This window comes from Leopardus geoffroyi, chromosome D2, assembly GCF_018350155.1.
Source record: "Leopardus geoffroyi isolate Oge1 chromosome D2, O.geoffroyi_Oge1_pat1.0, whole genome shotgun sequence".
Lineage (NCBI taxonomy): Eukaryota > Metazoa > Chordata > Mammalia > Carnivora > Felidae > Leopardus > Leopardus geoffroyi.
The window spans coordinates 77651863-77678320 of NC_059334.1; the positions used below are offsets into that span (position 1 = coordinate 77651863).

Genomic DNA, 26458 nt, shown 5'->3' on the forward strand with positions numbered 1-26458 from the left:
GATCCACCCTCTTTCTGCTATTAAAAATATGTTGAGGTTGGCTTTATGGTAAAATGTGGACCTTGTTCCTGGTATATAATTAAGGTCTGTAATCATTTCATACACACTTGAAAAAAAATAAATTCTGGAATATAATTATGTAACACATAAATTTCTATATGTATATATATACACTTACATTATTAATTATACTAGTAAGACCATCTACATCCGTGCATTTTACATTCTTAACCTGTCAAGGACCGAGAGAGACTTGACTTATTTCGTCATCCACGCTTCTTTTTTTCCTAGAGTTTGTTGTACGAGGGATTGTTTCTCAAGGTGTGATCCCCAGACCAGCGGCATCAGCATCATCTGAAACCGTGGTAGAAATGAAATGCTGAGCCTTGTGGCCTCCTGAACTAGAAATGGCCTGGCACGTATCAATATGTCTTTTAAGAAGTCCTCTGAGGGCTCTGGATGTACACTCATGCTTGAAGACCACTGGAGGAGGTATGACGTGTGAATCTCACTTTGCCCCGAGAAATTATTCTTTTTGTCCAATGGTTTGTGATGCTACCTTTCAAAAAAGTTTATTTATTTTAACAGAGGGAGAGACAGAGCATGTGGGAGGTGCAGAGAGAGAGAGAGGGAGAGAGAGAGAACCTCAAGCAGGCTCTGTACTGTCAGCATGGAGCCCGTTGCGGGGCTCAGACTCATGAACCATGAGATCGTGACCTGAACTAAAATCAAGAGTCGGATGCTTAGCCGACTGAGCTACCCAGGCGCCCACTGATACTACCTTTTTCAAGAACTTAATTCTGTTTCTGAAATATTTATTCTGTACCATTAACTTGTAACATACTGCTTTAATTTTTATAGTTAATGAAGACAGGCCATCAGAAGTAGGCATTGTGTGTTTTTCATTAAATTTGCAAAGACTTAAAGACTCAATACCTTTTAGTGTTAACAAGAATGGAATGAACTAGACACTCTAACACATTGGTGGTGAGTATGTGAAGTGATACATTTTTGTTTTTCCTGAAAAGAAATGATCATGACATGTCTACAACATCTTAACCTTTGTTTCAGTAATTCTGCTCCTACGAATTCATCGTAAGAAAATAATCAGAACTGGTGAACAAGTTATATTTATGTGGCTTTTTGTTTGTTCATTTAGACTGTTAACTAATTTTCGTGAATAGAATATTTTATGAAAAAGTTTTAGATTTTCAGAAAAATTGAGCAGAAAGTACAAAAAATTCCAATATACTCTTCTTCTCCAGTTTCTCTTATTATTAGTAGCTTGCACTGGGTGGGGTATATCTGTTATAATTGATGACACAACAATGACGTTAAGACATCATTATTAACTAAAGTACATAGTTTATGTAGGGTTCACTCTTTTTTTGTGGTATATTTTGGGGTTTTGACAAATGCATGACAAGCACCCACCATTACCATATCATATAGAATAATTTCCCTTGCCAGGATGCCTGGGTGGCTTAGTCAGTTAAGCATCTGACTTCAGCTCAGGTCACGATCTCAAAGCTCATGAATTCGAGCCCCGCGTCGGGCTCTGTGCTGACAGCTCAGAGCCTGGAGCCTGCTTCGGATTCTGTGTCTTCCTCTATCTCTGCCCCTCCCCTGCTCACACTCTCTCTCAGAAATCAACATTAAAATTTTTTTTAAAGAATAATTTCACTTGCCTAAAATCTCCTAGCTCCACCTATTTGGTTTTTTTTTGATAGGAAAGGATATAAAAAATTAGAAAAGAATATGGATCACACAAAGGTCCAACAATAAAAGAACGTTTAAATAAACAAATTCTGATATATTCAGTTTAAATGAAATAGTATGCAGCCATTAAAAATAGTGTTCCTGTAAAATACTTAAAGACTTGGGGAAATGTCCGTAATATATTACTAAGTTTAAAAAAGTATCTAAACTATATGTATAACATCACTCCAACTTTGCAGAACAATAATTATCTATGCTCATGAGAAAAAACTACTCCAAAGGGAGGAAGAGACTGAAGGTTCTCCACTGAAATGCCTAGAAGCCTGTGAGAGGCCGAAAGTAGGTTGTAGGGTTAGGAAAATAGCCTTGGACATCAGCCAGCCGCAGTAAGAATCATGGCTCAGCCACCCGAGATCTGCGTGGTCTTGGAAAAGTTGCTTTCTTTTTTATTTCGTGTTTACGAAATTGTCAAAAATAAGCATGTAATGCTTTTAAAATGAGAAAACAAGTAAAAAGAGGAAGTGATAAGGAGCAGGAGTAGAGACACTGGGGCAATAAAGGGCTGCAGGTGGCAAAATTCCCCACCTGAAGCGGCTGGGGCAGAAAAGGGAGGTTGGTGACTCACAGAATTGCAAAGTCCCTAGAAGGGCTGGCTTCGGCAGGGCTCAGATGATGACCCCCAGACCCAGTTCTCTCCTTGGCTCTTCCCGGGCCCCAGGCTTCCTCTTTCAGTAGCCCCAGACCTCACATGGCATTCCCAACCCTCTCATTTCACAGCCAGTGAGAGTTTCCCAGAACTCCCTCATAAAATCTCATTGGCTCTGTGTGAGTCACATGCCTATCTCTCGACCAATCAGTGGTCAGGGAAAATAGGTGCTGCTTGGCTTAATCCTGGCTCATTCAACCTCCTGGATCAGGTACGGATTCAAATTCCACAGAACCATAAGGACCGGCAGAAGTGAGGGGGAGATTCTCTAATGGGAAAGACTCTAGGTGGCAAAAAACAAAAGATGCTCTTTTTCTTGAAAGGAGGTGGCTCTACAACTCTGCCAGCTGTTTCAGGTGCACCTCTTTAATGTCTGTGCCCTTCTCGGGGTATCGTTTTGGGGGCCATTGTTTTTATGTCCACAGTAGAGATGGTTGTATTGGTTTGTCCTGAACCAAGACTGAGCCAGGTGGTCAATGACTGGTTCTCAGGACACTAGACCACGGTTTGTGCTAGTCTCCTTCAGTTTATGCGTTCAGCATGTCGCATCAAAAGGATTTCATTAAATGCCCTTTTTACACAGTCCAAGACTATTGTTTGCCCGAGTGTTATTGGGAGTCGTAGGGAAGGCACCCCGGAGGCCTGGATCAGGGGAGGGGGATGTGCGTTTTATTGTAACTCAAACACAGCGTCTTGGATGCCTTTTATGACCTCTCCAAGAAGACAAAAGACTGGTATAACAACACTCTTGCCAATTTGCGGCGAAGTTTATCATCCTTAGTTTCCCAGCTGGAGCTCCTCACCCCAGTTCAATATCCTTGAGCTAAACAGAGTCCTCGTTTTATGGCTGTTATGAAATTGTATTCTTGGAACAAGGACAAACCCTGACTCCTCTACAATCACGGTCAGTTGAACCCACTGGTGTCATTGGGGTTGGCAATAAAAACAGGTTGGATATTAAGCAGATGCACCTGCTTCTCAGGCATCGCTCAGGTGCCAAAAGATAGACTGATTGCGTGGACCACGCTCTGTGCACTGGAAGGAAAGGAGTGGGGCGGAATTCCCTTGGGAAGTTGGGGCCTCGGGGAGTAAGGATCAAATAAACTCCCTTCTGAGCAGGCTGCGCCTCCATCTGACAGTGAAATAATCCAGTTTTCTTGGACTATGAATATGGAGAGACCTTTAGCCCCACCTTCGTCAACACATGAACACATGGCAGGAGCCCATAAAGAAGAAGGTACTAGACCAGGCCATATGCACCTTGTCATTTCCTTCATAAAATGGGATTTCCTTACCTTGGCCCTGTCGTCATTTTTATCTTGCCTGCTGCCTCTTCCTCTGTTTCCTGGACTCGGTAGTGAGTTGCCCAGTTACTTGAAGAGAGACGGTTTTTCAAAGCGAAATACTACATTACCATTACTAATGTCACATTTTACACCCTCTTTGCTGCGTGAGTCAGCATTCTATCTATACACTACCTCAAATCCTCACAACAACTGTCTGTAGAAGGTTCCATAATTACCATTGTAAACAGGAGGAAATGAAGGCTCTGTCTCGCTAGTAACTTGCCCAGAGCCATCCAGCTCTCTGTTGCTGAAACCGGAGTTTTGAAATGAAATCTGCCAAAGCGAAATACCGTATTCCTTCCCTCATTGTCAATAGCTAACAAAAATGCATTTCTTTCAAACTGATTGCGGCAGGCTTTAGCCTGATTTCCATTTTTCATTTCTTGTTTCTAAATCTAGTAGCCTCGGTGGTGTTACAAGCCTAACCCATAGGGTGACGGATCGTCTGAGGGAATCCAGTCTTCCCAATGCATAGCTATGCCACAGCAGCCTTCCAGAACCTTCCATGGGTGTGTGTGTGGGGCCGGTGGGGGGGCAAGGAGACTTCCTTGCCCTGAGGTTTTGGCAAAACCACCTAAGAAAAAACCCTCCGCTTCCTTCCATCAGAAAACATTTCCACCCCACCTTCGTGTGACCTCTCTTTGGCTCAAAAGCCATGATGAGCAGAATTAAGACATGTCTGTGGCTTGACCCCATTGTTTGCACTTATTTGATGTGAAATGCTGATAATCACTTTGCAATTTTACATCTTGATGCCAGTACAAGGTTGGAAGCAGCTGTTTGAAAAACAAATAGCTTTCAACCCCCTTGTGAAGCGATGACCTCATGCAGGAAGCTGGTTGGGTCCCTGCCCTTGGAGGGGATGGCGGTGGGTTCCCGTCAGACAAGCTGCTCCTTGTAAGCCATGCAGTGGCTGGCTTTGGGACAGCGGCTGCGGATGGTCCGTGAGAGCCACATCTGTTTGTAAATCTTCAAGAGGCATGGGGTTGGGTTTTCCAGTCTTCAACTGTAGAGGAAAAACAAAACAAAACAAAACAAAACAAAACAAAACAAAATGAAAAGAAACCACTTCCTGTCAGTGAAGTCCTATGTTTCTAGCTTTAACTTCTCTCTCTCAAATGCTTCTCTCTCAAATGCTTTTCAAGAACCATTCCAAAGAGGCTGTTCTCAGGACTTGGAATTGGTGTTTGAAAATGTCACCTCCTGGGAAAAACTCATAAAGCCACCAGTTATTTTGTGGACTCTTTTTGGCTCTGTCCCTTTATATATGGGGAACATATTATATATTGAGAACATATTATATATGTTCTCACACCCTTGTGCCCTTCAGTGGCTCAGGACAGGTCCTTTTTGCCCCTCCATTTCCATCCTGCAAGAGGTGAAGTGTGGACTCTGGTCTATCATCTCAGTTTAAACTCCTTGAAAAAAATTTTTGATCAAAAATGATCATTTTCCCCTAGTGGGTGAATTTTCCAAACTCACTCAGTAACTAGTTCAGTCAACCTAACCACTTCTGGAGTCCCAACTACGTGCCAAATACTGTCACGGGTTCTGGGGATGTGACGATACAAGACCCATTATCCATATTCAAGCCCACAGCCCAGTGGAGGAGGAGTCAGAGAAGGAAGGAACTTGAGGACTCTACGGTAAGGTATATACTACTTGGGATGGTGGGGAGCCGGCATGGGTTGGTGGGCATGGGCAGGTGAAAGAAAAGATGACCAAAGTTGACTTCTGGAAGGATAATCCCAATCTGAACTTCGAAGAACACAGAGGAGTTGGCAAAACTGTTTAAGACAGAAGCAGCCTTATGAAGAAGGTGCAAGAGTGAGAAGGGAGATGTATGCTGGGGCCGCAGCATCGCATGGAAGGGGACAGAGGGAGGAGAGAAGATTGCAAAACGAGGCAGAGGCCAGGTCACCATGCTGGCTTTCTGCCATCACTGCCCCTGTGAGAAGTCCCTCCTCTATGGCCCACAAGAGCATCTCAGCCCTGAGGGGCATCTGTGTATGGGCCTCCTTGCAGCACGTAGCCCATCTGGAGATATCTTCATGGGCACAGAGATTCTTGCCCTCAATGTTGATTTTACCAGCTATTTCATATTTCCCAAAGAAATATGAAACAGAAGTTTCAGACAGGTCATTATTCAATGTCTATAGCAACCCTTCGAAACCTATAACATTGGTTGGGGATGGGGGTTTGGACTAAATCAGACATTGAGCCCTCTGGCCTACTGTCTTGCCTCTATTCAGGGAGAAGGTTCTCACCAACCAGAGCTTCAGGATTTCCTCTTGGAGGCCTTCCCATGGCTGGTAGGGAGTGCCTGTTAGACACCTCTCCTCTGTCTCTTCCAGAACACCTGATCTTCTCCAACAATGTCCCCACTTCCCTTGTTATTCTAGCCACTCTCCACCGCACACTCCAACTCCCCACAAAAGTCAAAATTGCTTGACAAAAATTGCTTGACCTGTTGGTCCTCATAGCCTCCTTGAAGCAGAGTGAGTGAAAGCCCTTCTCTCCTCAGCCAAGTGAAGACAGCAGGAAGCCTAGGGTCTAGAAGCTGGGTGGGGGCTACTGGGGATGGTCAGCTTTTCCCAGTTCTACTTTTCTTAATTTTTCCTTTGGTGATCTCCACTTACGTTTTCAAAAAACTTCAGACATCCTACACCAGTAACAGGAGATTCCTGCCAAAAGGCCCTGTGGTCTCTGCTAATGAGAGTCAGAATCCTCTCTGAACTTATTAAGCCACGAGTGGATTTATCCTTCTACTCACCTTCATTTTCTTTATGAAGTTCCCTTCCATTCATTTCACACTAACAGAAGTGCGCAGTTACTCTTTCCTAATTCCTCCTGATCACGGAGTGGAAGGAATGACCTGTTACCAAACAATATCGATAGCGCAACAGGTTCCATGCATTAATATCTATTGGGTTTCCCTGCCGGGCTCAACTTTGTACATATAAACACAGTGCCAGGCACCTACTCATGGCTCGCTGTTTCTTCAATAAGTGAATAAATGAATCCGCGATCCCAAACATTCACAATTAACCTGTACGTTTGGTAAGATTATTTCCAATTTATAAATGAAAAGGCGAAGGCTCAGAGAGGTTGAGTTGCCCATGGTCTTCCGGGGATAAGTGGCGAATTTTGGTTTTTAACACAAGTCTTTCTGGCCCCACAGGGCATGTTCTTCCAGAAAACCAGGAATTGCCTACCTGCCGACCTACTCAATAATAGCTCATGTCAATAATGGACAACCCTCTGCGTGGACACCTTTTGTGATAGTCTTAGTGCTGGGTAATGAGGCTGTGGATTTGGGTAATTCTTCACGACCCAGTTTATCACTTCTTAAGTTGCCTCCCTCCCTAGAGTTGTCTCCTTTGTCCATACGTAATGCAGAATTTCATTACTTGATTAACTCATTCATTCGTGCATTCCACAAACATTCTGAAAGTGTCTGCTACATGCTAGATGCTGCAGATACAAAGACAACCCCAATGACTCCTGCCTTCAAGCGTCCTAGAATTCATCACAGTGTATTAGCCATTTATGTGACTATCTCAAGAACAAAGACAAAGTCTTATGGGTATTTTTGTTTCCAGCTCCTGACAAAAGACTTGGCTGATGAGAGGCCCTCAGCAAATTTGGTTGAGTTGATATGGTGTCTGTAACAATGGGTGCTATATATAAATCTGTGTTCCACGGGCTGCAGCCGTGCTTTTGGGGGCATGAGTACTAATTAATTCTTTCAGATCATTGAACTATCATTTAATAAATGGTGCAATTGCTTTACTACGGAGAGCTGCTTGAGGGGTTAGATTCATTTTCTTCCCTCACATTAAGAAGCAATTGTGGTCATTCTTTATGCAATGAACCAGTGAGAACTCATTTTTCCCCCATCATTTTTTTAAACTAGATTTCATAAAATATGGCACAAAATTCTAAAATCACAAAAGGTGTAAAATTAAAAGTAAATCTCTGACCTCTGGCTCCAGCCACCTCGCTGTCATCCCTAGAACGAGCAGTGGTCTCCAGTTTCCTTGAGGGTCCGTCCAGAGATATTCTGCGCATACACAAGCATATACATGTAGGCTTTTATGTATACCTGCATCCACCTGCACCCCCCAAAGTGTGTACCATACACAGCATTCTACACTTTGCTTTGCTTATTTAATGTCAAATCCTGTTTTTCAGAGAGAGAGAGAGAGAGAGAGAGAGAGCATGCAAGTGAGCAGGGGAGGGGCAGAGAGAGAATCTTAAGCAGGCTCCGCATTCAACACACAGCTGGACATGGGGCTCAATCACACGACCCTGGGATCATGACCTGAGCCAAATGCTTAACCAACTGAGCCACCCAGGCACCCCTTTAATGTTAAAGCCTAAAGACCTTTTAGCGTTATCACATAGATAATATTCTCATTTTTATTTTTATTTGTTTATTTTAATGTTTATTTATTGTTGAGAGAGAGAGACAGAGCGCAAGCAGGGGAGGGGCAGAGAGAGAGGGAGACACAGAATCCAAAGCAGGCTCCAGGCTCTGAGCTGTCAGCACAGCGCCCGACGTGGGGCTTGAACTCACAGACCGCGAGATCATGACCTGAGCAGAAGCCGGCTCAACCAACAGAACCACCCAGGCACCTAATAATATTCTCATTTTTAAATGGTTGCTTATTGTTACATTAAATGGATTATACCGTATTTTAAACAGTTACCCCTTAAGGCACATTTGGGCGGTTTCCAAACATTTGTTTTATCACTCACAGAGCCACAGTGAATATCCTTATACATGTATCTTTTTGCATATCTAGAAAGTTAAATTCCTAAATGTGAAATTTAAATACATTTATTTCAGCGTTTAAATTTTGGTGTAAAATTGGTTAATTTTAATAAATGAAATTAATTAAAATAAATTCCTAGAAGCCCTGGACCAAGGGACATACACGTTATGAGAAGACATTGTCGGATTGTCACTTGCCGTACAAGTCGTCCCGATTAGCACTCCTACTGTCAAGATGGGTCATCCAAATTTTGATCTGTCCTAAACTCATTGTAATGTTGGGTTTTTTTGTTTGTTTTTTTAAATATTTTTTAATGTTTATTTTTGAAAGAGAGAGAGACAGAGACAGAGACAGACAGAGCACGAGAGGGGGAGGCACAGAGAGAGAAGGAGACACAGAATCTGAAGGAGGCTCTAGGCTCTGAGCTGTCAGCACAGAGCCCGACGTGGGGCTCAAACTCATGGACTGTGACATTATGACCTGAGCCAAAGTCGGACGGTTAACTAACTGAGCCACCCAAGTGCCCCTAAACTCACTGTAATTTTAATGTTCATTTCCCTTATTATGAGATCTTATTTATTTTTTAAAAAATCCAGTTTAATGTGAAACCACAATGTTCATGATACCAAAGTTACTACAACCACAAATTTTGTATTCTTCCCGAACTGCTGGCCAACTTTGATTCATTTTAAGTTTGTATCACTGTTCATCCCCAAATGAATTTGAAGCAGTTTAATAAAAGAAAAAATACACAACGAAAGAGAGAGGGAGAGTTTTTTCTTTTTAAATCAAGAGAAAGGAAAAGAGGCAAACGGCAAGGTGAAAAAGGAGGGAAGTTTCCTATAACAACATGCATCTTTTCAGGACCAACCATTTACTAATATTGGGCCAGAATTTTGGCCCTGAGCTTCCTGGAGGTCAAGGTAAAAAGGAAAATCTATTCAGTTAACAAATGTGCATTATTCATAAGGGAAAATAGTACTTAAGAAAATCAAAGCCTTTGGATTTTAAATGGTTTATCACAAAGAGACTCCAGGTAGCATAGGGATAATGTCCTCAACAAGATCCCTAAAAACAACAGAAAAAGTAAACTTGGGGGATTACAGAGCTGTTCTCCTATTAGTCCAGAATGCTTTCCTTGGGCCCTCTGTCTGGTAAGAGCGCCCCCTTTTCTCTGCCTCTCCGGGGTCCTGGTGGGCCTCAGCCAGCATGCCCCATCTTCCACTGTGAAGACCGCCAGGCAACAATCCAAGGCAGAAACGCAGAGGCCTAAGCTTGTTGTGTTAGCTCGCTGGTCTGCAGGTTGATGATTTAGACTGGGCTCAGCTGAGCAGTGCTTCCGGTCTTGGCTGGTCCTCTCCCCAGCCAAGGGGGGCTGCCTGGCTGTCGCAGGGGCCACTGGGGCATCTGGGCTCCGCTCCACGGGTCTCTTGGCCTCCAGGATGCCAGCCCAGCAAGTTCTGGAGGCATAGCAGAGCCCCAGGAATGGAAGCCCAGGCGCGGGAGTTCTTTGTCCAACCTCAGCACATGTCATCCCATTGGCCAGAGCAGTCACACGGCCACACTCAGCCCTGAGCAACCGAGACGTGGGTTCGTTGTGGAGAGAACTGCAAAGTCACATGGAAAAGGGCACAGATACAGGGAAGGGAGCACAACTGGAGCCATTACGGTGCTATCACCTTCCACAGGAGCCAGTGACCTAGGCTTGGCCAGATCATGGGCAAACTCACGTGCTCCCCACGCGCCCAGCAAGGCCTTGGTACAGAAATCCCAGGAGGAAGAAGCTCACAGCTCCCCTGGGGTGCTCGGCTGAGACTGCAAGCAGCCACGCTCCCCAGAGCTTACAGAGGACCTTCTTGCCGCAGGAGGGAAGGAGACCAGCTTTCAGAGAGAAGCAGGGACAAGAGCAGATAGGACGCGTGCAGAAGGGAGAAAGAGCTCTGACTCCAGTAGCCCCGCCGGTTCCCCTGCGCTGATCCATTTCCCCACGGGCTGCACCAGCTCGGTCACCGAAGAACTCTGTGGCTGCAAGCCCAGTTGCTTCATTTCTTCGTGTCTCGGATTCTTTATCTCTAAAAGGGGCATCTGATAGCCTCGCGACACTGAGTTGTTATTGCAGGTCGAGGACGTTATTGCAGGAGCGAATTAGAACGACGCCCGGCACGGAGATGTGTGATAGCCATTTTTCGTTGAAGTTAGCCCGCTTTGCGTTTCTGTCATTTGCCCTGGAAAGATTCCCGGCCGCAGAGTTAACTTCCGTGAGGGGTGTCTCAGTTGCAATTGGCGGAAAGACGAGGCCACCTCGCTTGGCGGCAGAGACTCTCCACCTTCGCCCAAAGCCATCCACCTGCCTCCCGGATGTCAAATCTACCAAGAAAAAAAACAAACGGACCGCTTTACCTCGGATTAGCCGAATCCTCCACAGGCCCAGTGAGTGTGTCATCTGTAGTCACCACACTCGGAGGACTTGATACATGAAGGCAGTGTTCGTGGGCATCAGTGCCCCCATCCGCCTGAGTGAGGTTCTCCTGGGCGGGGACTCGGTGGGCGGGGACTCGGTGGGCGGGGACCCGGTGGGCGGGGACCCGGTGGGTGGGGCCTCGGTGGATGGGGACCCGGTGGGCGGGGCCTTGGTGGATGGGGACTCGGTGGGCGGGGCCTTGGTGGATGGGGACCTGGTGGGCGGGGCCTTGGTGGATGGGGACCCGGTGGGCGGGGCCCCCGGTGGGCGGAGCCCCGGTGGGCGGGGACTCGGTGGGCGGGGACTCGGTGGGTGGGGCCTCGGTGGATGGGGACCCGGTGGGCGGGGCCCTCGGTGGGCGGGGAGTCGGTGGGCGGGGAGTCGGTGGGCGGGGCCGGATTGCTGCCTGTGTTTATGGACCGCACTGTGGGTGACAGGCTTTTAAGATTCTTTCTGTGCAGTAGCCACCGAGCCGCACCCAGCCAATCCTGGTCCCTTAAAAGGAAACACAAGGCCGCTGATGGCCTGGACTGGCCCCCATCGGGGCTCTGCGCAGCCCGGCTGGAGTCCCCTCTCCCTGCAGGCCTGCCATCAGAGAGCAACGGTGCACAGGTTGGCTGGCTACAGCCTGCCTCCACATGGGGAATAAAGCCCGGCATCGCGCTGTACTTGCAACATCTTTCCCTTCCCAGGGTTCCTGATGTGTTTGTTGCCCTGGATCTGGTCTGAATGTTCTCTTTGTCACGGACGGACCTTCGGGTGCCGAGGTGCGTTTGCCTTCTCCGCGGCAGTCCTGGGTTAAGTAAATACATTAAGGCAACATACACCGCTTGACACTGGAGCCAGCCTCAATCACTCACATAACTCATGTGGCAAAAGACGGAGCTGCTGCGGTTTTGAGTTCGTTTCAAGATGGATTTCTTTGTTCAGTTCTTTTGCGGTGGGGCGACCGGCACCGGGATGGGGGCAGCCGTGCTCTGATTCAGCTGGCCATTTTTCTCTCGCAAGGCTGTTCGAGGGTTTCTAAATCCTGTGCAGATGAACACAGAACATGACCTTTAGCCATCCGCAGGATACCGTGCTGACATCACCACATAAATATACACTCCAAAGAAAGCCGTGAGTAAGCTTAGCGCTGATTTTTATCACTTTCCCAGCACACTGGCAGTCTGCTTATTCGTCATGCACCTTTACAAAACCCATAATATTTAGAAATGTGCTGTGTTAGTCCCAGAGGCTTAAATAAACTAAAGCCAGTGAATGTTTTAATGTAATGAATTACCTTCACATGTGAAATTATTACTCTGTATGATACTCAGTACTGCCAGCTCTGTGTATACTCTGCTCTTTGGGGGCCGTAGGTTCCTTTCTCCTTCTGAAATATCTGCCTCGGAGAGTCTTTTAAGGGTCGAAGCATTTCTATTTCAATGCTGCTGCAAATGTCCAAGGCGCTGAAGAATGGATGAAACTGTGCATTAAAAAAAAAAAAAACACCAAAAAAATCCAGCATCCCTCCTCCAGGAATGTGTGGTCTAAGGCCAGTGGAAAGATGCGTGGGAAGCATAAATGGGAGAGAGTGGGAGGGTCACTGTAATCTATAAAATCAGTAAATGTTATTTTCCTTTGAAAGTAGAAACAAACGGTTTGCTTTCTAAGCATAGCAGAGATTCTCAAGCAGGGGCAATTTTGCTCCCTCTGGGGACAATTAACAATGTCTAGAGATATATTTTTCAAGTTTATGTATTTATTTTGAAAGAGAGAGAGATAGCACGCAAGCAGAGAGGGAGAGAGTCCCCTGCAGGCTCAGCACTGTCAGCACAGAGCCCAATGCAGGGCTCGAACTCACGAGCTGTGAGATCGTGACATCAAGAGGCGAAATCAAGAGTCAGGTGCTTAACCAACTGAGCCACCCAGGTGCCCCTAGAGACATTTTTAGTTGTCACAACTTGCGGGGGGGGGGGGGGGGGGGGAGGGGCGGGGAGCGGGATTCAGGGTGCTACTGGCATCTAGTGGGTAGAAATTACGATGTCACTAAACATCTATCATGCAGGACAGCGCCTTCAGGAAAGAATTGTCCATTCCAGAATGCCATCAGTGCCACAGCTAAGACCCGTGGGAGCACAGAACACCTAGGAACTGAACCACATCTCTAGTGTGTACTAACAGAGTTGGGTGATCATAAACTTCTCAAGATGCTTTTGTAAGCACTAAGCTGAACCTCCCGCAAATTTACTGGCTGCGAAACATTGTTGCAAAATTCCCATTCCTTGTTTATCCTGAGCTATAAGAGGCCCACTGATAAGGGTTGCCTGGCTCCTAGGTGAAGTGCCCTTCACCCGGCTTCCCCCCCTTGACATCTTGCATGACAATAGCACAATATGAACACCAGAAAATGGACATTGGTACAATACTAGCTACCGACTGACAATCTTATTTGGATTTTACCAGTTTGCTCAAGTTTCAACTAATTAAACATTAAAGAATGTATCCCTCCTCCCCCAAATAATCAACTTTATCTCTCTAGAAGTGCTTTCCACGGAAAGCAAGACAATAATCTTTCTGAGGCTAAATGATGCTAATTGCCAAGGATGCCAGGAAAGGAGGTTACTGGTAAAAAAAAAACAAAACAAAAAAACAACAACAAAAAGACAAAACCAAAAAACAAAAAACTGGCTTTTAGTTTTATTAATGAACCTCTTCAAAACCGAGACCTAAATGATACCTTCTGGCTTGTAGTCCCTTCTTATTGTTTTTTCAATTTGTGAGTTTGCAAGTCCCCCCCAATTCAAGTATTAAACCTCATGGCAAAAGGCAACTGCTTTCTCAATCCCATGCCCCTGGCAAGGTGTGAGTGCTTGTAACCACCTACAAACGCTCTGTAGGGCCTTTCAGCCAACACACACACACACACACACACACACACACACACACACCTTCAAGAGTCTTCTACAAATAAAAATAAAAGGGAAAACTCTGCCCCAGACCTATTTGAGGAAAGGCACTCTCTTCACCTCTTTTGCTTTCTAACTACCGTGACCTACGGATGCAGGAAGTGATGAGCAGAGTCCTGGATGCTGCCTTCACCCTCCGCCTCCTTCAAGAGCGACAGCCAAGAGGCTGTCAAGTTGTTCTAGCCATAAGATGAAAACTAGAAGACCAAAGGATGGCCAGAAAAGGCCCTGGCAGACAGGGCTCTAGCACAGACTTCTAGAACGCCATCCCAGAAGGCCAAAGTCCAGTGGAAGAGAAAGCCTCAGACCATGAGTCAGAAGAACTGAGTTCACACGTGTTGGCCTTAGGAGGCGGGGCCTTTGGGAGGTGACTGGCTCACAGGCTGGAGCCCTGGCGTAGGGGATGTGTGCTCTTATAAAAGAGACCCCAGGGAGCTTTCTTCTGGTCTCTGCCATGTGAGGACAACAGGGAGGAACGAAACCTGACCGTGCTGGTGCCCCGATCTCAGACTCCCAGCGTCCAGAATTGTGATATATAACTGTCTGCTGTTTGTTAGCCACGCAGGATGCATGGTGTCATTATAGCAGCCCAAAGTAAGACAGAGGCCTCGGGGACAGCGTTGAACTGATCTTCAGACTCTTGATCAGGAAAATGAAAACATCGGTACCAATCCTGCTCCACACTGAAGGTGGTTGGTTGTGAAGGCCATCGGCGTGCTTGCTGGGAAGATGTCCCTCATAGGAGGAGAAACTTATAACGAGTGCGTACTCATCCAATGAAAGCGAATAAGGCTACGGCCACACACACCAACACGGATGAATCCCACAACTGCATCCCTGAGCGCAGGACGTTGCAAAAGAACAAGGAGGACGCAGTATACCTTTCGCGCAGACAGGTCAAGTTATGCTGTCTACGTTGCTTAAGGACACACACTGATGTAGTCAGAGTGTAAATCAAACACATGGGAATGCAGAGTGTCTAGTTCGGGGCAGGAAGTACCCTGTGGGTGAAGGAGCAGGGCGGGCATTGGGGTCTAACAGGACCAGCAATATTATATTTCTCAACCTTGGCGGGAGGCTGCGTGAGTGTTCCTGCCACTCACTATTCATGATACATTTTTGCGTGTTTTTAACACTTCAAAAGGGTCAAGATGTTTTTTTTTTTTTTAAGTTTTCTATCCTCACCGAAAGAGGGCTTAAGTGTGGAAGACATCGTGCTGGTCGAGTCCCTGGGGCCCGTCGGAATGGGGCTCTCGTGCTTTGTGACCCTGTGCAATTTGCTTAACTGCTCGGCTGCTCTGGGCTTTCGGGTCCCGTCTGTCAGGAGCACCTCCGTCGTAACACCTGGGAGGCTTAAAGGAGATAATGTTTGAAGCCCACTTACTGCCATACTTGACACATAATCACCTCTCCGTGAAGGTTAGACAGAAGCTACTGCACAAAATGCATGGGGCTGGACAGTCACCGGGATGGCTCATCGATTGAGAGCGGAGCAGCACTGTGTGCCAATAAAATAGATGTTTCCATCTCCCGGCCGCTGCAACGTAATATTCAGGACACAGAGTAACGTTAGTATCCCAACCCCAGATTTATGGGCCGATCTTCCTTGGATAACTGGGGCCGCTCCACTGGAACATCTTGTGGAGATACAGTTGAGTCTTTGTTTGGATTCTTGCCAATAGCCATAAAAATTCTTCACCACTCAGTAAGGTTATGTATTATGGCCATGTAGGCATTTTGGCTATCAGAACTTTCGCTGTTTGGGCTGTGCCAGATAAACTTGAACACGAGACACCTTCAACAGTTTCAAGATTTATGGCAACAAATTCCAACCTCCTGGCCCCAGGCCCAGGCAAGTCATGTTCCTTGCCACCGTATAATGTTACCTCGTGTGGCCAACTCACAAAGCAAGGTGCCTAGAACAATGGTAGGCTTCACTGCCAAAACTACCAGCAAATGGAGCCCACTTCAATGGCCATGAGCCCCAGTTCTGGTTCTCCGTTGTCCCGCATTTGAGTCAACGTGGAGAGAAGCGTTTGAGTCAACGTGGAGAAGTGTTTCTTTGCGTGGTGCCCTCACGTGACTGTGTTACAATTTAACAGAGACTTGCTATCTTAAAACAGTCCAGTCCTCTTGAGTTGGGCAGCGGGCTGCTGGGATTTCTTACTTCACAAAGAGGGCAGAAGTGGATGGATCCCCGCTCGAAGCCTCAAGTGGCCAACAGAGGTGAGACTGCCCTCCACCTGCCATCCGCCAGCCTGCCCGTCCTGTGTTTCACTCCATTTTCAGAATGAAGGTACCTCTCTATCCTGAAACAGCACAATCCTCTCAGCCTTTTCTTGGGTCTATAAATTCACTTTCTACATGTAGGTCTGTGAAGCACAGCCTTGTTGATCCGACATCTGGAACTACTCAGGTGGTTTGTCTCTGCTGACTTTATGAACAATAAAAGCAAACCACTGGGTGATTCCTGGATATTTAAACTTGGGGCCTGGGCATCGTGGCCTCGCTGCTGACAAACACAAGATTTTCATTTTCCCTGCTGGATCCAAATGCCACAAATGTGGTTGTGTTCGCCTTGAAAATGGGCCGCTTGTGTCTAAGATATAATTTTAGAGCTGTGGGGGCACATACCTCAGAATTTCCAGCGTCCTTGCAAATCGGAGGTCTGTCCCCAAACCCAGGGATAGTCTCACTGTAAAGAAACAGACTAAAGTTGATGGCTGGCTAACTATAGTTTCTGTCCAAACTGAGAAGAAACCTATCAAACTACTGGGGAAAGCCCAGAGTCCACCCCAGTCCTGGGACTACTTAATCGGTAGCACTTTTCATTCCACAGAAAAACACTTCTCTGAAGTGATCCTGAGCTGTTTGCAGCCAGTATGCAAATTTATAAATATCCTGAGAAATGTCATCAGAATCAAAGAGAATAAGTCCTTACGGCCCAAAGCGAGAAAGAAAACAACTACGTAGATTAAACTGGGAAATGTAGAAAAATGTGTGATTCTGCTGTGAAAATATCACCTAATGGCCACAATGGATTAGACGCTGGTATAAATAATGCTGTGCCAAATATCTTCAGATGGTAACATACGTGGCCGGTTAAGAGTCTCAAACGATGCACCAACAGAACGTTAAACATGGACCACCAGGAACGATGCTAGCCTATTCCATGGAGGCTTGAAAATGCAGACCCCAACAAAGATATTGTGGTCCTTCTAGCAACTCACTGAGTCATAAATAATCCCTCATCTGCACACAGACGGTATTCAGACAGGCAACTTGGCAAAACAGTAGTTTGGAGGTGGAGTCCCCTCCATTTCGTTCTATGATCTTTTCAAAATCACGGATACCGTAGATACTTTCAAAGGCTTACGTTTGCCCCTTTTGACAAGGCAGCAAGGCTTCTCCAGAACCTTCCTCCTGCCTAATCTGCAGGTGTTTCCTGCATCTCCCCCGTCCTCACCATGCTCCAGGTAGGTCTGTGAAGTATGGAAGCACTTGTCTCCATTATGTCCTTTTAAAAGGTCAACTGTGTCTTATCACAGGGTCTTTCTGTTTGGACCTCCCTATGTTCCTTCCCACTTCTCCGCATGGTCAACTTCAATACATTCTAACATGACGTCACTTCCTCAGAGAGGCCTCTGATCATTCAGTCTAAAGGAGTCCTGGCCACCCCACCACATGATCCTCAGTATCTTATCATCCTGTTTATTTCCTTCATAGAGCTGCAGGGGGTGGGGTCAGGGAAAGAATCGGTGTGGGAAACGTGGCTGACCAAGTAGTTGGTGTGGGCCAAGTTTCCCAAGGCCTTCAGAGTCTGCAAAGGCATCTGGATGGTACCTGGGGAGAAATCTAGCATCAGAGTGGGATCGCATCGCATTGTGGACAGGAGGTGATGCTGAGGAGACTGGAGGCAGGGAGCTCTTCAAGCAGTCACTGTAGGAGTCCAGTCAGAGAGGTGATGATCCCTACATAATGCAGCAGAGACGTGTTGAAGGAGAGGAGAGGAGATAAAGACGGGTAACTCAATTCCGGATCCCAAGGCACTTATCCAGTAGGGGGTAAAATCTAATACTGAAATAATTGCACTGCAGAGCCTCATAAGGAAGAAGGCCAAGAGAGACACCACAAAGGAGGGGGGTTCCCCGTGAATGGTCCTACTTAACTGATGTCATTTCCGCCCTCCTGCTATTAAAGCAGCCCTCTCGTTCGTTCCTCCTTTGAGCCTCGTGACGTGTCTTTTCAATTTCAGTAAAGTTTGATTTGATCTTTTTTTTTTTTTTTTCGGTTTTCCTTTTGAAATGAGATCTGTCTTCCAGATTATTCAACAAGATTCCAAAGCGTAGCTTATGGAGGGCGAAGCTCTAGGTCTCTTAAAGATCGAGCACAAACATGAAAAGGTCTACATTAAAAATAAATAAATAAATAAATAAATAAAAGCACGCTGATTTTCAGTTGCTAAATCTGACGTGAAAATTAAAAAGGAAAACAAGTAGTTATCTGCCATAAGTGCCCTTTCTTTTACTAGATAAAGACGTGAACATAACTTGCTCTACAGATTAAGTCAATGCATACCCAGATGGCAAAGAGAAAGCAAAAAAGGTCACAGAATACAAATCACTGTAGATAGTGATTATATATGCACATGCGGCAAATGGCCAATTGGTACTATTACAGCATCTGGTTGAATATTTGCCAAAAAAAAAAATTATTTTAGACCCAGCACTTAACTCTCATTATCGGTGATAAAGCTTGAGAACTCCTCACTAAGTAATCACAGGATAATCTTATTAATTGAAGCTGTGTTAGGTTCAACTGCTAATTGCTTTTCACTCCACGACAATTACATTGCTGACGGCAATGCAGATCGAGACCATTGTAAATAAATTTCAGCTAACAAAGGAGGTGATAAGACCCAAGGTGACAGATCAGGCACGGCTTCCTTCTGATCTCTGATCTTCTACTTACGAGCCACGTGACTCTGGACAAGTTACTAGCCCTCACTGAGCCTCAGTTTCCTTATCTGTAAGATGGCGTTTATAATAATATTTACTTTCTAGAAATGTCGGAGAGATGAAAGGAAATTTGTACGATGTGACTTTTGTATATTAAGCTTCTCAGTAGATGAGAGTTTTCTTTCTCTTCAGGACCTCAACGAACTGGTGATACCCGGTGCCTCAGTTCCCCCCTGTGAAGCTGGCCACAAGCACATAGTCACTGCGGCATGGGGAGAAGTGTGATGCTGAGTGAGATGAAAACCAGGCCATAGTTTCTTTCCTACCCCTCTCTTAGTGAATATTGTTACTTGCCAGAAAATTTGCTGGCTGTCATTCTAAGGGCCATATAATTTCTATGTTTTTCAAAAACTAAGGGCAAGTCAGATGAGTTCATGAGGCTTTAAACATTTATTGCTTATTACTTCGGCAGAGCATGAAAAAAACAAATAGATGATATAATAATTAATTCAAAATTTTGGTTTAATTAACGCTACCTGGCACGAACAGAGACAGTTGTGGGGCTGGAGAAATGTTTCTTGTGTCTAATAAATAAGCCAAAGAGACTTTATGGCTACACAAATCATTTATACTGAACACCGGTTTAATAGGTTGGCAACTGCCTTTTAATAAGTAGAAAGTATGAAATGTAATGGAGAGCTTTAAAAAACGTGTGAGTCTATACACCTACCAAGGAATGTCTCCCTTTTTATAGTCTTTCGTAGATTCTAGAGCACCTCCCTTTGCATGATCTCATTGAAGCCCCATTCTGGCCCTTTCAACCCATTTAATGGATGAGAGCACTGAGGTGCAAGAGGTTAAACAACTTGGCAGCTGCTAAATAACAGAACCTGGGCCTTGGATCACGTCTTCCAAAGCCGAGTCTTAGGATTTTCTTGCTGCCACAGAGTTACTTCTGCGTGATCTCGAATACCAACATCAGAAGATAAGAGCTAGTAATAATATGGGCTGAGTTGTGTCCCCCCGAGAATTCATGAAATTCAAAAGTCCCACTCCCCAGTACCTCAGAATGTGACGGTCTTTGAAGATAGGGCCTTTCAAGAGGCGATTAAGTGAAAATGAGGCTGTTAGGGTGGGCCCGAATCCAATCTGACGGATGCTCTCATAAGAGGAAGAAATGTGGCCACATAAAGAGACACCAGGAATGTGCTCACACAGAGGAAAGGCCGTGTGAAGACACAGCAAGATGGCGGCCATCTGCAAGCCCAGAAGAGGGTTTTTGGAAGAAGCCAACCGTGCCGACACCCAGATCTCGTGCTTCTGGCCTCCAGAACTGTGAGAAATACATTTCCGTTATTTAAGCCCTCAGTCTGGAGTATTCTCCTTCATGGAAGCTCTAGTGAGCCAATACATAGCCATACCAGACCAAAGAGAGTTACACCAAAACCACCATTAATAAATGAACAATGAATGTAACCATATTTGTTTCAGGTTAACGCATCTCTCTCCCTCTCTCCTTCCTTCTCTCTCCCCTCTTTCTTTCTCTCTCTCTCTCTCTCCATAAATATATATACATTTTCACCCTGGGATACGTATCACTCGAGGTCCAATCAGGATAAGGAAACTACAGTAATTTGAACCAGAAAAGTTTACTATAAAGAGTTATTCACTACCAGATAGTATTGGAACAATGGGGGATTGGCTGCTAATGGATAAATAGAGCTCTGAGGAATATAGGAGTAGCAAATGTAAGAAGTATAAGGAGGAGCCACTGTCCCTGGGGCTGGTGTAGACAACCCAAGGAAGAGCCCCCATCTACCCAGCCCACCATCAGGGCTGAGATCCATTTTGTTGGAGAGACCACTGTCTCGGCTCACTGGACGGCAGGCAAGTCGCTGTGGTGCCACGCCTGAGGAACTTGCCAGTAATCTGCCTTTTAGGGTGCCTTTACCGTACCTCACGTAGCAACGTCTCACTGGAGGTATTCCGTCCCAAAATTGCCCTGGCCACTGAGCAGAGTAAGCTCAGGCTACTGGGATCTGGCTACCGGGTGCTGCTGGCCACATACATGGCAGGAGCTGTGCATTGGGCAAGCCACGGGCACCCCTGGAACCGGGTGCTTGAAAAGTCCCGTGGGGTGCCAGAGCCAGAACCAGAAAGCAAAACACCTTCCTCCTGCAGTGTCTCTCTGGCGCCCTCTATGCACGGAGCTTGCTATTACGCTAGCTGGCCAAGGAGAACATTTTTAAGGGCTCTTGCGTTTCCCCAGAGCAGGCGGTTAAGGGTGAATTTGGAGCTGGGAGGCAATGCATTGAAAACCGGCCCAGGATGAGTCCCAGTCGTGCCTCATGGAGTGAGGTTTTTGTCATACTCGGGCAGCGATACAGAGTCTTGAAAGAGGAAAGGAAGGAACAAATAGTGGTACGCCATCTGAGGGAACAGGTTAGCGCTGCTCAAAGCCGCGTATCCTGAGCTGTAATCTCTTGCCCCAAACAAGGGATACGTGCTCACGAGGTTGTCCCCTCTATAACACGAGCCAACTGCAGCATGGTGTTCCTGGATTTTAATCTCAATTTCCTTGTTCGTAGAGTTATGTTTGTCTGAATCACAATATTTACAAGTTAAATATTTAAAGCCTTAGTCATCTCAGAATAAGCAAGTACTTAGGGCCAATATGTTTCCTTCTTAATTAACTCCAAACTAGTTCCACCATTAAATGGTAATTATCTCTAAAGATTTTTAATTATTGAGAGGAAGAGATAGACCAAAAACTTCTCCAAACTGAGTCTTAGATAACATGATGTCAGGATCCTTTTCTTTTAGCCTTCCTGGAAGGTTCTGGTTCTGCAAACAAGGACGACACATCTCCGAGAAACTTAGCAAACGCTTACCGACAATGAGTCATCGCCATATGATGGGGGAGCTGAATGAGACGTTGGAGACCATTCGGGGATTTTTACCTTTCCTTTCACAGATGGGGAAACCGAGTCCCAGGGATCTTTGCCCCAAATCGCATGACTACTGACTGGCCACACTGGAACCAAATCCAAGGTCTTACAATTTTCTCCGAATTTTCTACGTGGCCAGCTCCAAAAGACACTATGATGCACCCTGCGTTTTCTGGAGTAAAGCAGAGAATGTGGGGAAGGAAGAAAAGGGGAAAGAATCAAGTAAAGCTTGCTTCTTGCTGAGATTGTCCTGGGTGCCCTGCTGGAATTTCCCTTGGAAGAGGTAAGCTGGAGAGAAACCAGTTTTCCTGTTCCTCTTTCTCCCCAGTGGCCAGCGGCTGCAGTGATCATACACAAAACACTTGAAATGTCTGAATTCCAAAAGGAAACATCTGAAGGCATAATTTTGTCTTCGTGTGATGTAAGAGGCAAGAATGTGGATCGTTGGCTTTTCTCCGTTTTGCTTTCTGGTTGTTTACTTATTAATTTATTTTTGTCTTTGGTTGTGGGAGTCTTTTGGACATGTAGAAAGCTGTCTGCTTGGGGGAGACACCTATGTAAAGAACATGCTGACGGTCAGAATTATGAACTAGCTGTAAGAATATAATTTTCGCATCTCTCAGACTTACCCAAGAATTTGGATGCAACAAGGATGCTCATTGACTATTCGTATTTTTAAACCATTGTCAATATGTTTTTTTTATAGAATCGTGAGTTTCTTTTTTTTTTTTTTTTTTAATTTTTTTTTTCAACGTTTATTTATTTTTTTGGGACAGAGAGAGACAGAGCATGAACGGGGGAGGGGCAGAGAGAGAGGGAGACACAGAATCGGAAACAGGCTCCAGGCTCTGAGCCATCAGCCCAGAGCCTGATGCGGGGCTCGAACTCCCGGACCGCGAGATCGTGACCTGACTGAAGTCGGATGCTCAACCGACTGCGCCACCCAGGCGCCCCTAGAATCGTGAGTTTCGATTTAGCCTTTTAAAGATCAGTTGAAGTATATAATTCATAAATACAGATGTGCTAGAACATTAGGCTATTCTAAAAAATATACATAAGACTTAACTTTCGAAGGGGGGAAAAAAAAAGAATTTTCATCAGTAGATCTGGAGGAAGGGGAAGATGCCATTTTTGAGACTGTCTGTCCCAGCTCTGTTACTTTATTAATGAGGAAATTAAGACCTAGTCCGGGCCACCTGACTTTTATGCTGTCGTCCAGACATTTAGAGGTCAGACAGTTGTTCAACTGAAATGTGTGTGTTGATGGTGTGCCCTCTTTCAATCATCAGCACGGCACCGCCACCCCCCACCCCCCACCGCTGACCACAGACTTGTAACTTCACATTTGGGACATTTAGGGTGGGAAGAATCAGAGTAGCTTGTCACCATTCAATGTCAAGTCTCCGTGTTCTCCAGGGAACTGTCAACATCTGTTTGTTTTGGGTTTCTTAGAGAAATAGACTGGGCACAGTAATCTTACTTAAGGAAAGAAGTTATTTGGGTCATGAATGCCCTCATTATAAACTAGGGATAAGAAGAGCCAAACTTGCCCACACTCAGTATAAAAATTAGTAACTGGCTGTGCTGAGGGGCATGGGGTAGGGGGTTGGAAACAAGATTCATAGCCTGTTCCCTTTGAGATATTGTTCCTATGACTTCAGTGACACCCCTTAGACGTGGGAATCTTGTGAGAGTCAGTTTTAGGAAGTGTAATCATTTTGTAAAAGTGTTAAACTTTATTTTTATTTTTTTTTCGAGAGAGAGGGAGCATGAGTGGGGGAGAGGGGCAGAGAGAGAGAGAGAGAGAGAGAGAGAGAGAATCCCAAGCAGGCTCCACACTCAGCGTGGAACCCAATGCATGCATGGCTTTACCCCCACAGCCCTGGGATCATGACCTGAGCTGAAATCAAGAGTCGGACGCTCAACCGACTGAGTCACCCGGGTGCCCTAAAAGTGTTAAAGATTTAAAATTAGATGTAAGAAGGAAATCATTGAGTTTTCCACCATCCTATGTCTTGTGTGTGTGTATACATATACACACATACATATGCCACCCTGCTCTTTTCTCCACCCTCACTTTTCCATTGGAGATATTTGTACAGGACTGCCATCTACAGAAAAAGAAACTTTTCTCCTGGTACCCAGTGACATCTAAGTTTCCGACTGCTCAAATAAATACGTGTCTCCCTGCATCCAGCTGTCTCAACAGGCCGGGGCGCTGGTGGACTGCAGAATCTTTCCTTCTCCTCCTGGAGAACTGGGCATAGGACCCAGCAGGAAAATGGACCCAAGAACCTTGCCCATGCAGCAGCCATGCCAGAAGCACCAACTAAATCTAAAAACCACAGATTCAATTAACTAATCCCTCTCCTAGGATTGCCAAGAAGAAATAATCTTGTCAACCACCCCCTTTGCCGTGAGCCCTGATCCAAAGCTCAATATGCTTTTGATTTTCCTAGAGCCTTCAAAAAAAAAAAAAGAAATGTTATTTCAAGGCCACTCCCTGTTTTCCACATTCTTGACAGAGGTATGTTTTTCATACTCTCCACAACACTTTACTGATGGGACAGTGTTTGTTTTTAATTTCTGTACAGTATTTTTGTTGGTCTCATCTATGTTTTTATAATTAATTGAACACACAGACCCAGACTCGTCATAGAGGGCATTGTGGGTAATTACATCCCAGGAACTGTTTTCCTGCTGAAAATATGTAAGATTCCTCTCCCTGTTCTTTTCTAGTCACCCGAGAACCACAGCAGCAGCAAAGATATGAAATGCCATCTTGTGAAAGAACATCGAAGACTAGTTAGTGACATCCCCCCCTGTCAACCACGATGGAGACTTGAGCTTTGTTACAAACTTTATGCCTCAATCATATGAGCAGGATCACAGCTTAAAGCACATGTAGACGGGATCTGCAAAGCGTTTTCCTCTCCATCATTTTCTCTCTTCTCTGTTTTCTCTGCACTTTGCCGGCACATGACAATTGGGTCATCGGCTGATTTACCACAGGGGCAACAGGGCACCGCGAGTCTCTACAATGGCTGCCTTCGGCTTTTATCAACAACAGCCAAGGACAGAAGAAAGTTCCTCGTTATGAAATTACCTTGAGCGTGATGAGAGTTTCATCGGTTAAAGAAAATTTAAGTGAGAAGACTGCACCCCAGGGTTACTACAAACACATATTCTCTTCAGACGTTTCTGAGTATTAACTGATGTGGTGCTGACGGCAATTTTGAGGATTTAATTTAGGACGCTATTTTCTTTTTCTTTTTCTTAATGTTTATTTATTGAGAGAGAGAGAGAACACGCAAGTCAAGGGGAGGGGCAGAGAGAGAGGGAGAGAGAGAATCCCAAGGAGGCTCTGCACGGGCTCTGTGCTCCCCGATGTAGGGCTCGATCCCTCGAACCGCGAGATCACGACCTGAGCCGAAACCAAGAGTAGACGCCCAACCCGCTGAGGCATCCGGGGTGCTCTTTTCTTCAGTGAAAATGCTACTTATTTGGAGAGTGGCTCTGACTGCCTTGGAGGTTGAATGTGAAGAGAAAGCCTGCAAGGACAGGGCCAATCAGGCACTGGTCATATACCTACATAACTCGCCTTAAAATCGGGAGCTGACCTACTGGCTTAATGACCCCTGACCTCTGGGCTGAGACTTCCAGAACGTCCTTTAGTGTGCTTGTCATGGTGGCAGCTTTTGTTCACCTTCAAGTAGGAAGTTTTGAGACCCTGTTGAGAAGTAATGCTGATTTGTATGGAAACTTTCAAGTTGAAATTGTCTGTGGGTCTTTTTTTTTTTTTTTAATTTTTTATCTATTGTTGTTGTTGTTGTTGTTCCTGCTTATAGAAATCTGAGCTAAAAGCCGGGCCTCTGCTCCCCGCCGCTTGGGTTTAATAACAAAACACAAAGCAACCATATAAACAGACCCTTTTTATCAACTGTAGGCCCCAACTTCTCCCTCCTCGAAACATGAGTCACTGGGGCCTAGAACTTATACCATAAGCGGAAACCAGATACCCCTAGAATCAGAAGTATCTCCAGCACTAATTGGATTAGAAATCACGAAGCATACTCTCAGGCCGGAGCATTCAAATCAAATTAGCTCCCATCTTGGTTTTTAAAAATAAAGAATTAGTGCCTTGTGTGTACGTTATCATCAGAAGCTAATGAGGGGGGTAGCATGACTGGGGCCCCTCACGCTACCGGAACCCCGATACCACAAGATGCCCCTTTCGTTTCTGTCGGGCAAACCTGAGCTGGGATCTTAAAGGGCCACCGCTTAATTCCCCACGGAGGCGTAATGACAGGAACTCCTCACTTTGCCAGGGGGCAAGTGGCAGTCCAAGAGAGGTGGTGACAGGCCCAAGACCTCACAGGGGTCTGGCAGCGGCACCTATGGGTGTCCGTACCCGCAGCGCTGGTGATCCGGGTACTGGCCTGGGTCAGCCAGAGCTCTGGGGTCGCCCTGGCCTCAAAATATCACCCGGGCCACTCGAGCGCCTCAACACAACCCGCTGGTGAAGGAGAACAGAGAACAGAAGCAAAGCAACCCAGCAGGGGATTTCTCCCTCCGGTTAGAAGGTAGGAGA

The 26458-nt window shown here is 45.7% G+C and overlaps 2 long non-coding RNA genes across 2 annotated transcripts in view; one reads left to right on the top strand and one right to left on the bottom strand.

Annotated features, from left to right (window-relative positions):
* LOC123577167 overlaps positions 1-24781 on the top strand; it is a 61545-nt gene extending 36764 nt beyond the window's left edge. Inside the window, exons 2-4 of the long non-coding RNA XR_006701737.1 lie at positions 292-492; positions 21894-22150; positions 24607-24781. This is a non-coding gene — a long non-coding RNA (uncharacterized LOC123577167). The remainder of the gene's footprint in view (positions 1-291; positions 493-21893; positions 22151-24606) is intronic.
* LOC123577168 lies at positions 11392-14466 on the bottom strand. Its single transcript, XR_006701738.1, has 3 exons — positions 14022-14466; positions 12293-12461; positions 11392-12040 (listed from the first exon to the last, which is right to left on the bottom strand). It is a non-coding gene; the product is annotated as an uncharacterized LOC123577168 (long non-coding RNA).
* Positions 24782-26458: the final 1677 nt, after the last annotated feature.